The sequence below is a fragment of the Macrobrachium nipponense genome, chromosome 7 (assembly GCF_015104395.2).
Source record: "Macrobrachium nipponense isolate FS-2020 chromosome 7, ASM1510439v2, whole genome shotgun sequence".
NCBI classification, from domain to species: Eukaryota; Metazoa; Arthropoda; class Malacostraca; order Decapoda; family Palaemonidae; genus Macrobrachium; species Macrobrachium nipponense.
The window spans coordinates 55,512,866-55,526,018 of NC_061109.1; the positions used below are offsets into that span (position 1 = coordinate 55,512,866).

Consider the following 13,153-nt stretch of genomic DNA (forward strand, 5'->3'; position numbering starts at 1 on the left):
ATCCATATCTCTAGAGCTTTGGAGGCATATTCAGCTTTGCAAAAGGTTATGTAACTTTCATAAGAGATGGGACTTTTAACAATTCGTAATTTTATTCTATCTACCTTGCCAAACTGTTTCATGTAATTATGTAATATGTCAAAATCGACTTTATCACTTATGTTACTACAATACACAACTCATAGATTTTTCATTTACACCACCAGTATTTACACCCGGTGTCCCCGGTGCTTGGTCGAGTGGAGAGCCTAATGCGGAATCCTTAATCAGGCAAGGTGTCATCACAGAGGGGGTTAAATAAAAATCCATCAGACTATGGTGTGAACATTCATCCAGGTTGGCCCCATACCCACCATCGAGCCACAATTATGAGGGTGATATAGCACCCTAGGATATACACCCCACACCCAGTGCCTTCAGGGTCGTCAGTCCGTCGAGATCAGACCCAGCACCGAGTGTAGAGTTTAACATAAAAGTTTCCCCTCGCTCAGACACGTCAGGTACTCCAGTTCTACGGGTGAGGAGGAATGCCGTCCAACCTCACCCTCCATCAAATCATAAGGACTGTCCAAAGCTTGGCCAAGTCCATTCCAAAAGTAGTTCGACAAAAGCAGTCCAAAAAACAGTCAAAATTTAGAGGTTGGAGAGAAAGGGTTCAGAAAAAAAAGATATGAGAGAAGGATTAAAAGTGAGAGAGAAAGGGTTGTAGGATGTTCCTTCAGGACCCGGGGCACCTATAGGAATGCACGAACATTCCCATAGAACGGAGTCCTACTCAAGGGGCCCATAATTTGTTGAATTAACTTTATGAAAGCTATCTTTGTACTATTTACAGTGTCTTCCTTTAAACTTATTAAACATATAAATTACTTGTAAACAAGAACCGGAACAAGCGGCGGAACCCATTCGGATTATTCAGCGCCCAGGGGTTTCTATTGAACCCGTGGAACTGTAGCCAAGTTAAGCAGAGTTACAAACACTATCTAGTGCCACACGAGGTACGATGTAATCAGTAAATTAGCAAGGAATAATAAATGTTAATAAAGTTGACATTTAGAGTAATCACTATGAGTAAAAAACGGGATTTCCTTTGAAGGGTCTGACACAGAACAGCTAGCTGCAAAGTAACACTCAATACATAATAGCATCTATGATAACTTAGAACTGCTTCGTTTGCAAGTGTTTCCGTTTAACACCGTTGAATGACACACAGGTAGGACACAACAGCACTGCCGGTACATCTGCAAGATATTCAGATGGTAGCGATTGAGGGCAGGGATTCTGCAAAGAATTTACTTTACTTTTGAGGTGGAAGTGCAAAGCAAGTCTTCATTAAATTTCGCACTACGTTTCAAGCAAAAATTTTACTCGACAGCCTGACGCCAAGAACACAAATAGAATAATTTACTAAAAGGAGTATTCACGTCACTGCACTGGGTCACGTTTTCACTGGAAAAGGAATTTCAGGAAACAAATTCAAAGGGTGATTGAGGATTTAGGGAATGGGAATGAAGAAGTTGGTTAGGAATGGGAACTGGGATTGCAGACACTGGTTTAGTTCGAAAATACAGTTATCTTGGCACATTACCTGATATATCAATGGACTAACGTTTGTTGTAGTGTGAGCCAGTGGGGATGATGGCCAAGAAAGCTGTTATTTTTCTTACTAACCTAGGAAGAGGGTAAGTAGGGTGCGAACGGGACTGGTGGATCGCAACGACCGATGGTAGAAGGTTTTGGATGTGGTGGGAGTTAGGGATTTTTCTCTGGTGAATTAGGGATTTGTCTGCAGTATGAGTCCATTAAGGAAGTCTCGTATGCTTCTATCGAAAAGTCAAGGCACTGGGTCAGTTGAGTCTCTCCCAACTCAAAAGCGGACAGGTGGTCTGGTGACAGCTACAGGCGTAGGTCTATTGTGATTGGAGCTTCTTCCTACTGTAATGATTTGTAAGGGCGGTCTCAGGCCCATTTATCCCCTTCTGCAGCTAATATCTTGGATGCTTTCCAATCAGTGGCTTCCATTGTCTCCATCAAAGGAGGACCCTTCAAATCCCCATGTAATGCTAGAAGAGAACAATATTTCAACAGAAACGAGTTTCTCTAAGGAACAACAATGGGAGGGCGTCACTGAGGAGGGAGAGACAGAGTGGGCAGAGTTACTAGGTGCGATAGGGTTAGGGGCAGGTCAAAGTTCACTCACTACCCTGTGACAGGGTCAAGAGGGGTCAGCCACTGGAGCGGAGGTGTTATTGAAGGTAGCGTGCCCCAAGGGGAAATTTACAGAATAGCAGTGGTGTGTGTTGATTATGGCTTGTCCCTTTCCAATGAATGTTGTGGCCACATGCAGGTAGCCAGTTTATAGTGGCATGGAGCGTTAATGACAGCAGGAGGTTGTCAAAGGTGATTATATGGAACTGGATAAGGAATTAGACAATAGGTTTAAGAGACGGATACCGCTGGAGATCTCTGAAGGACTCGTTAATGGCAATGCAGGTGTTTCTAAAGGGGGTGGCGCGGTCTTCGCCGACAGTAATCTGAGAATCCTTTTGGGAATTTTCTCAGAGTGCCTGGATGTTGCACTATTGTATTCACAGTCTTGAAAGGAAATTTTAAGTGAAACGAAGCTAAGGAGTCGAAGGCGAGGCGTCTGAGTGTATATGATTTACTTGACGAATTGGGACTAATTTTTCCTGGCACTCTTTTGTGCCGCTTCTACCTGTAGGTAGAAACAGGCTCAAGGCAAAGCACCTGAGTTTATGCACTGAAAACAATCAACATGTTTTGCTTTCTTCTCCTCTCAGTTGGAAAAAATTGAAATTAAGGTGAAAAGGCAAGCATCATGAAGTGACACAGCGAGTATATATATATATATATATATATATATATATATATATATATATATATATATATATATATATATATTACACAAACATTAAGCTATAAATGTCATTAATATCTAGTTTGTGGCACTTCAGGAATATCACCGAAGGGTAATTCTAAGTGTTGAAACGATTTGGTACCTAAGGGCTCGAAACAAACTCACAGTACCAATCAATGACTTCCAGTCCAGTCGAGGTTCTAGACCACTGAGATGTGAAGTTAATGCTGACTCTACCACACATAGCACCGTCTAGCACAGGAATCTGTACTTAGTTGTAAGCATCAACCCACTCCACCATCCGACAGCCAACTGGTACGTTTGAAACACGCAGCTATTCAGGAATTTTTAGCACACCACCGTGCCATTTTATTTTGTTTGTATGGTGTTTTTACGTTGCATGGAACCAGTGGTTATTCAGCAACGGGACCAACGGCTTTACGTGACTCCGAACCACGTCAAGAGTGAACTTCCATCAACCAGAAATACATCATCTAACCCCTCAATGGAATGCCCGAGAATCGAACTCGCGGCCACCGAGGTGGCAGACAAAGACCATACCAACCAAGCCACTGAGGCGCTTGTGCCATTTTATATACGAACATTAAGCTACAATTTTCGTTTAACATCCAATTCGTGGAGTGCTATTTGGGAATATCACAGAAGGGGAGCTGCACCGTTGCATCCCAAAAATGAAATGTGTTACTGAAAAGCGATACATAAAACTGCCTAAAACACGGCGCTCTTACAAGCTAATAATATTATTCGAAATAGACGTTTCCGCAAAGTTAGGAAAAACTTAAACAATGCTACAACGAGCTGTAAGATACAGTTGTCCATCACACAGTACTAGACATTTCTCAGTATATGAGTGTGTGTGTGTTTGTGTGTGTACATACATACATACATACATACATATATATATATATATATATATATATATATATATATTATATATATATATATATATATATATATATATATATATATAAAACAACAACTTGAAATGTAATCATACGGACTCATCAAAGCAACTAAAAATTTACGTTAAAAAAAATAAATAAATGGAGGGGGTGCACTTAGCGTAGGTACCTGAAAATCTAAAACGGTGAGTGATACAAGGCATGTCTGATGCTGTTAAAAAATATGTAACAGTAAGAAAACTCGTAACTGCATATGAAGGAAACGTATGAAATATTGGCTAAAAATCAATTTCCTTCATAAAAACTATACAGCCCTCAAACTAGTTAGGGGAGAAACGCCTAAAGGGGAAAAACATAAAAGGAAATTCTGACATGAAATATCTTTCCCTTCAAGTTCAACTGGTGTTCAATCCATAACTATCGGCACACAATCTATACATAATTGCTATAACATGTAACAAATACGCACTAAAACGATCATTTGCAACTTATTAATGTAAAGAATATAACGCCCAATTTATTTTTGATTTGAAAAATAGAGGAAAAAAAACGTAAAACACACGTTCGTCTCCCTGTATAAAATCCCCGTCCCTTTTACACAGGATTTATCATCATCACCATCTTCATCCTGTATTTTCAGTATTTCAAAGGCCTTAAAATTAATATTATCACAAAAGGAACCTTTATCTAGTAGGCTACATGTATTACTAACGGAGAAACGACAATAATCAATCTTTCTGAAATTTTAAATAAAGTTACATTGAAAAAACGCACTGATTTAAAAAACAAACTTAACAATCCACTGATAGGTACAGACATCATCACAGCGAATGTAATTTAGATTGCAAAGTATGAAATCAGATTCTTTTCAAAGTAATTCTTCAGTTGACAATAGACTCGGAACATCCGTCCATTTATGCATCCAATTTTAATACTGGTTTTGTGCACAACGCCCTTTTTGGTTCATTAGAGTCCTTCTTTTAAACCAGCTTTCTCTCCCAAAAGGAATATAGAAGTCTAAATTCCCCCTTAAGAAATCCGCTATAAATCTGTCACTTTTTCTTTTATTCATTTTACATTTTTTCTTATGTTTTTATATCTATACATAATCTATACCTTCTGGCCTGTAAGTGCAATTCAAATACTATGCTTTTTATTTGTTACACCACCTTTAATACGTTTCAAACGTGCCTATACCAACAAGGACAACCCCCCCCCACCCCCACCCCATATAATGATTCCATCTCACATAGCATGGATATCTTGACCATAAACTTATCTCGTCTTCCTAACACCTTGTGTCTATTTTTTTCATATCAAACTGACTACCTTTAACTAGCCTACCTCTGTTAGAGGTATTCTCTATTTTTTACTTACTTTTCAACAAGAGAATGATCAGATACACTTGTGCCTCCAGCTTTTCCTCCTCTAAGCAACTGCGGCCGTATCTATTTAGTGCCAACACAAAATCTGTCAAATTTTTACTCAGTATTTTCTTTTTCAGATTCATCTTTCTAAATCACAAACTATTTTAATTATAGAGAACTTTTCTGAACAAATTTCCACACACTCCAGTCCTCTGAACAGAAGCATATAACACCTACTACAATCTTGCCTATCTGAAGGCAATCGGTCATTTTTACCTTTTTCTCCGACCATACAGAAATGACACTAACTTTTCACCGCCACCACTTTATTTATTCAATATGAGCCCTAAAGCTAGGTTATTGAAGTATAGTCTTCCTAAAAGCAAAAGCTACCATAATCTTGCTCAAAGTATTAACATTCGATTTCAGTCATGGCATCGAGCTGTTTTCTCTTATGTAATCATCCAAAAACTATTACAACTTCGTGTCTTCGTATCTTGTGAATAAAAAACTGATAAAAAGCGAGAAAGAGATACCAGGGGTGGTGCAAACAGACCAACATATAAACAGTGGATATAACAAAAAGAACTACCCATTATAAGAAATTCAATAAGGCATATATTACGAGAGATGATCAACAGCCCAATTGCACTGACATATGATACTAACAAATCATTTCCGACGAGCACCCTCAAGATGAAGAGAGACGGGGACTGAGAGAGTCGCCAAAATTTGTGCCACAATTCTCCACCGAATTGCTTTCTGGATCAACATTCGTTATCGTCTTCAAATATCCGGTTCAGCGAGTAAATATATAGAGTATACCAGGGGATGAACGTAAAACTGAAGGAAAATAAACAAAAATGAAAGGTAAATTTATGATTAAAAAAGGCGAATTTCAATTTGCCAAGCCATTAACAAGCTGTCCCTTTTTAAGAAAAGAGAGAGAGAGAGAGAGAGAAGAGGAGAGAGAGAGAGAAGAGAGAGAGAGAGAGAGAGAGGTTCCCATATCAGAAGCTGGAAATATGACTAACTGAATCTAGCCCGGCCCTGAAGGATAGGAGAAAATGGAAGGAAATCGATAAAGACTGGAACTAATTCCAGAAAGAGAAGAGGCCTTTATTCGGAAAAAGTAAAGTTTTATGAATGAAAGGTAGAAATGATCAACTCTATAATTACATCAAGAATTATTCATGGCAACTTGAGCCTGGTTTCATACTGCATCAATTATTGCAAATAATATATCAGTTTGTCTGTTCATCACTAACGGTGCCTATATCACTGACGTCAGCGAGTTTTGATGGGGTGCGGTTGACAGAGGTGAACAAAAGATAATTCTATTCGTCAATACTAGTCCATAGTTCATCATTATTGTCGGTTATTTATTATATCATATTGTTCACTTATTACATTACTCTAGAAAAACAAACTCATTATGCAACAGATACTTCAATCGCATTCATTAAGCTCCTCTATAAAGAATTGAAATATCTTAGTAGCCCGAAAGTCATGTGCAAAAACAAGGATACTTTTCGATACTTGCTCATATAGTTATAAAGAAAACACATTCAGTTAAAATAATTAGAAAACATTACTCTTTTATGCTTTTCAGAAAAACGGAATACGTATTCATTTCTTGTTAAAATTCTCCGACAAGGCTCACATTCAACTCAACATACAGGTACATTCAAGCTACACATGTGTGTAATTGTACTTATACTTCCTACGACGTGCAGACGGAAAATTGGTCTCAGACTACTTGTGACGCTCCCGGCTGAACTCAGGTATGAAAAGCAGAGCGTAGGCTGCACAGTCTTCAACTGTGTTATGGATATTCATGATAGAAGTTCAATAAAGACTGTTAATCCTAAATCAAGGAACAATGCGCTTACCATCAAGTTTTTAGTCATTTCTCAACTGGTGTGTATTTAATTATGTTTATTGATGGTTGTTGACTGGTTTACAATTATTTCTCCCTCAGAACATTACTATTGTCTCCTTTTGGGTGTTCTTTCTTTTCGCACATAATCACACCACTTTCAAGACACTTGTTCGACAAGTTGATGCCTGGCTGGTCTGTTTCTATAAACTGCACGAGAGGGCACTTTTACCATTCTTTATTAACAATTACCGGATTTTTTCAAAGTTTAAACTTCGCTAAGAGTAAGAAGCTGCGTCTAGACGTGGCGAACAAAACAGAGGTCAAAGCACAATCAACTGTGTTTGATGAAGGATGGAATGACGTATATAAATCGATGTACAAGGCATGAATGAAGTTATGATACATATAGCTGAAATGCTGCTGTTGAAATGCATGTGTGTTAAAAGTGACACATTTAACAAAACATGAATATGAATGATAATATATGTACAAAAGATGCATGACGTATGCTATGTTTCTTGTATACACATCTTAAGCGCACGAAGATGCTTGTTATGAAAGAGAACTTAGGACGGCCACATAAGATGGACGGTGTGGGTCCGCGTGGGACATGCTGGATTCCCCCTCACCATGGGGAGGGAGGGCAACGGTTGTAGGTCGGTGTCCGGGAGGTATGCTGGCTTCAGGCGGTCGATGGTGACCCACGCAGTTCTGCCATTCACTATCATCTGGTAGGCCTTGTGTCTTCTTTGGATGACACGGTATGGTCCCGAGTAGACTGGGGAGAGGGGGGCTTTGTGTGCGTCTACGCACATGAATGCATAATTGCGTTCTGCAGTTCATTGGGGACCTACATTTTCCTGGCCATGTGGCAAGTTGTTTTGGCTGGCAATATGCGTTCTAATTCTTTACCCGTGTTGGACAGGGACGTTGAGCTTGTTGGATTTTGAAAGAAGTCTGCCGGCAACGTTAATGATTGGCCGTACAGGGTTTCTCCTGTAGTTACACTGAATGCCACGTGTGACTTTCAACTCCGGCCTTGACATCTCACAGTGATTATCTTTGCCCCCAAAATGTCTGTGAGGGCGTTCCGTGAGGCTGACGTGAAGTTGGCTCCCCTGTTGCTCGTGATGATCTGCAGGACTTCGTGTCTGCTAACCCATCTGATGAGAGCTTTCACATAACTCTCTGCCATCTGCTACCATGTCCGTATTGCATGGGGCCTCCAGGTATTTCTGTCGATGATGGTGAACAGGGGAGTAGAGGTCCTACTATGTCGACGTGGATTTGGGCGATAATAATGAGGGGAGGGGGGCAGATGAGAAGGGGTGAAATAAAACTAAAATGCTGGGCAATGTAATTGAAGCAAATATCTTAACATGAGAGAGAGAGAGAGAGAGAGAGAGAGAGAGAGAGAGATGAGATTTATAGGTTGTCATTCACAATTCTACTGGACAGGGCTAGGTTGGTCATCTAGTATATGCATAAAAATAATATCACCATCAAAGAAATAGGATAGTGAGTCTCACAAATTCTGACTTCATGACAAAATATGGTACTTCAGTGTGTCTTCCTGCAACACCCTCCCCCGCCTTTTCTATCAACAGGATAATGAGTCTCAGTTTCAAAAGAATAAACCAAATGTGAAACAGCCGCGGGGTTTTACCTCACACTCCCACCTGACCTTATTCTTTCTGTTGGTTCTTAAAGAACGTATGAAAAAAACACGTTTCGCCCTTTTTTCTAGTAAAATTTGTATTACAAACTTTTAAGAGATATAGTTTTGACAAGACATGTTTTCGTTAAATTCATCTTCGAAAAATCAATAGAAATATATACTGTAGTTTTAAAGGTGGATAAGAACTTCACTTTTTGTTCTAAGAAATAGTATTTACAGAAAGAAATGGGAATATCGTGCGAGAGCAGATAGCTGAAGTTTATTTTGAAGTGGGATTCCCAAACTAGTATGGAAAAAGGAAAAATTTTTTTAAGGGTGGCAACTCCGTCCCGCCAATGGCATCGTACCTTTGCATTCCGAACGTAAAAGGTAGAATTAACACCCGCGAGGCTTTTCTTCTAGACGGTGAACTACACCTATTCCCTCATCCAACAGTAAAAGCATTCAAGATAACAGGTGCAAACTTCTACTTAAGAAATCAGACCTGTGAGCTGAACACAGGTGTTCTTCTCAAAGACACTTTTGCATAAGCACTCTGATGTCTTGCCATGTTTCAGTGGGTGATCATGAACCTTTCACAGTAAATATTAACATTAGAAAAAAGAAAAGTGCCCTACGACTTTTAAGACATTTCGCTGCCTCGGGAATTACACCGAGAATTATCTTTGTGAACTCCTTAAACGGCTTGCTGTTCCTTAAATACTACTTGTCCCGGCACAGAGTTAAAAAACTTGGAGTTTTCATGGATTTTACCATTGTGATGCGTACTGATGAACTATGCAAAAAGGTAATGGTACTCCTATATCTTAACATCTTGCGTGATAGATTTGAGTCAGACTGTCGAGTCATGCTGTACAATCGGGTCTGGGGTCCCAGTAAGTAAAACCCAAAACCCAAATGGAAAGAATAAATACAAAAACAAAAATTTTGCCAAAGAAGTCACCATAGAGGTGGCCAAAAATATCACCACGTTACTCCAATATTTGAAAAATTAATTGGATACGAATGAGGCAGAGTACTTTCGTGATATATACCTTTTCATTTACAAAATCAGAAATAAACCTAGACAGGACGGCCTTTTTCTTGACAAACAATAGTCCAAAATCGTGCTGAGAACTATAATAAAATATATATATATCTATATATATATATATATATATATATATATATATATATATATATATATATATATATATATATATAAGCGAATACCACGGGAAATAATAGTCAGGAATCCAAGCGCTTTCGTCTTTATTCAGACATCGTCAAGGAGTACTGAGTAGCTCCTTGACGATGTCTGAATAAAGACGAAAGCGCTTGGATTCCTGACTATTATTTCCCGTGGTATTCGCTTATTTATGAAGTCACTTGCATCTACTGTGATTTTTTGTTAAGCATATATATATATATATATATATATATATATATAATATATATATATACATATATATAGATGTAGAATCTACTGGTCATTTTCACCAGTTACATATGTAAATGTAATAGCCATACTGCCTTCTTAATTTCTCAAATTCTTCACTTGTTGTTGTTTTTCATTAATCAGCATAACAAAATTACAACTCAACTTTATAATAACTATAAGAAAAACAGAGACAAGCCTAAATCATGATAAGAGTATTTGCCGAGAGAAATTTCAATAGCACTACCAGATAAATGTGGGAAAAAACAGGTAAAAAAAAAATCATCATAGCCAGCGTAAATCCCTAATCTTGCTTTTTTCATCAATATTAGTAGTTATTCACTTTTGGGCATCACGCATTGTTTCACTGCATTATGGGAAAATATTCCTACATTGTAATTTTTAGACAAAACTTAACTTTTTTTTTTACATTAAAAATTATAAAAAAAACAATGTATGACAATACGATTTGGTACCTATAAACCCCATAACTATTAAATAATTTAACAAGTATTTCTTCATTCATCACTCTATCACTGTTTTCGTTGATAGCTGAAATATCAAATGGTGTACACAAGAGGAAGATATAAAAATATAAAACAAGGGGAACATCAAACTGACATAATAAACTGATTCGTGGCTCCCACTTACACCTTATACGAAGTCAACATAATTACCTTGTACCATTTTATCCAGTACAATCCTTTCGATGACTGTTCTTCGTAACAACATAGTATTGTACGCATTCTGGATAATAACGATACCCGTTGCACTAAAAAAAAAAAAAAAAAAAAAACACACACACACAAACAGAGAGAGAGAGAGAGAGAGAGAGAGATGGAGAATCTTCATCAGTTGCTGAAGTAATTTATTTTAATTACATTAAAATGGCTCTTTAACCAGTTATCCAGGAATTATCTATATGGTGGCTCAAGGATTCGCTGAACGGCCGATAATTATCACTAGTTTAATCATGGTTAAATCACCATAAAATTTCCCCGCTCATATTAGCAGCTGCTACCATATGCGGCTAGTAATGAAGAAACCTTCTTTTTGACTAGATGTAAATTGTGGTAACAAATTTACTATAAAAGTCGATCTATAAATATATAACAAGTTTGGTGCAATCTATTGTATTCAGGTAAGTTGAAACGAAGATACGTAGATAACGGGAAATATTAACAAGTATGTAAACTGAAAGAAATATGAGTCTGTGTTTGCAAACTCCGTCGAAAAACTCAAACACACGCATATATATAATAATAATATTATATATATATATATATATGATATATATATATATGCATACATATATATATATATATATATATATATATATATATATATATATATAATATTATACACACCATACACACACACACACACACACACACACACACATATATATATATATATATATATATATATATATATATATATATATATACATACACGCATACATAGATCTATATATGATATAGTATTTATACACAATATAATATATAATATATATATATATACCATACATTTATATATATGTATATATACATACATATATATGGTACATATAGTATATATATATATATATATATATATATATATATATATATATATATATATATATAATTATCAAGGATTTATGCCTTTCTCTTTGTCAAAAAGTTAATACAATTGCTCATCATCCTTTCAACCAATCTAAATGTAAGACTACACAGCATTCCTTATTATTAGATTAAGTATTAAAGAAAAAATTTTCTGTTAACATCATTTATCATTTACATCCTTATAAGGTTTGCATATATTATAAGAAAGATAATTATATGCCTTTTCCCAATTCACAAGCAATAAGCATACACAGTTTCCTATAAGACGAACTAATACTAATACCTGCTCTTTTCTTCTAATATACAGGTAGGAAGAGCCTCAGGGAATGAGAAAAGAAGCTGATTTAAACTGAAGAAGGCAGAGCGAGTACCACCTACTGGTTACCAGACCCTCAGTCCACCCTCAAGTCGGTGTCGCCTGGTGTGAATATCATTTGATATCGTATGGTGCGTGGATAGCACGAAGCCCATCATAAGGTATCCTTTCAAAACATTGTATATCAATGTTTATTTCTCACATCTGTAACATACACAATATCAGGCAGATAATACGCATTCGAAGAAGCATAATTTTAATAATTGTTTTCTACCGTCCCGTAAGGATTAATTTTGAATTTACAAAAGGAAATCAAATTTCATCCCCAAGAAAATAAAGATTCTCATAGAGAGTACGTATGTTCAAATTAAACCATGTACTCCAGAATCCAAGGTAAAAAGGCTACAAACAAAATTTCTATTACACATCCTGTTGCAAATGCATGAGAAAAAAAGTTTATATTGTATTTCTAATACTGGATGCTATTATCCCATTAAATTACAAATGCTATTACTATTCAATAACAACCCCTTTTTCAGAAGTTCTAACTTCCATGTCTATAAATGACTGAGACAAGACAAAAAGAGTTTTTTCTTATAATTAACATTAATTTCAATATATATATACATACATATATATATGTATGATGTATGTATATGTGCATGTGTATATAAATATATGTTCAATGTTGTATTATAAAAATATTTTATGCTTAATTTGTATTTGAGTTCTAATAAACCACAGATTTTGTAGCGCTCGTTTTGTGTTATCCTAACCTTACGACAAATTAAAAATCTAGAAGTGAACAACTCAGCACAACTGACTGATAGAGTACACACGATTGTAGATGTACCTTGTCCAGTGTATACTTTTTATAATAAGAATATCTATTAAAATACAAATAACAATCGCATTAATAATTCTTGCCCTAAACCAATATGCAAAACAAACAACATGCTTCGCGTTTGTTCCGGATATTTCTGCCCCTTTACTTATAAAAAAATTATCATCATTATTGCTTCAACTGTCAAGAACAAAAACATCGAAAACCATAAGCCCTAGTGAATAAAACGCTCAAAATCATTCAC

The 13,153-nt window shown here is 36.6% G+C and overlaps 1 long non-coding RNA gene across 2 annotated transcripts in view; it reads left to right on the forward strand.

The window, feature by feature from the left end:
• The window catches only part of LOC135217040 (uncharacterized), a 218,198-nt gene extending 205,404 nt beyond the window's left edge, over positions 1–12,794 (forward strand). The window contains exon 4 of one of the 2 annotated variants that reach the window (XR_010315012.1): positions 12,057–12,794. This is a non-coding gene — a long non-coding RNA (uncharacterized LOC135217040). The remainder of the gene's footprint in view (positions 1–12,056) is intronic. The other variant, XR_010315011.1, reaches the window with a different exon arrangement.
• The last annotated feature ends 359 nt before the right edge of the window (positions 12,795–13,153 follow it).